This window comes from Quercus suber, unplaced genomic scaffold (genome assembly GCF_002906115.3).
Source record: "Quercus suber isolate HL8 unplaced genomic scaffold, Cork oak 2.0 scaffold_71, whole genome shotgun sequence".
Lineage (NCBI taxonomy): Eukaryota > Viridiplantae > Streptophyta > Magnoliopsida > Fagales > Fagaceae > Quercus > Quercus suber.
In genome coordinates, this window is record NW_027069536.1 from 1327795 (window position 1) to 1328036 (window position 242).

Consider the following 242-nt stretch of genomic DNA (forward strand, 5'->3'; position numbering starts at 1 on the left):
GGCAAAAGATGAAACTATCATCTGCAAACAAAAGGTGGGATAGGCGGACCCCCTCCCCCCCCCCCGCCCCCCCCCAATTGCCGGATAGAACACCCTGCAAATTTTTAGCTTCCTCTACCTTTCTAATCATAATGGACAAGCCTTCAGCACAAAACAAGAATAGATAGGGAGACAACAGATCACCTTGTTTTATACCCTTTGTGGGGGTGACAAAACCCTTTGGCTCTCCATTTATGAGGACT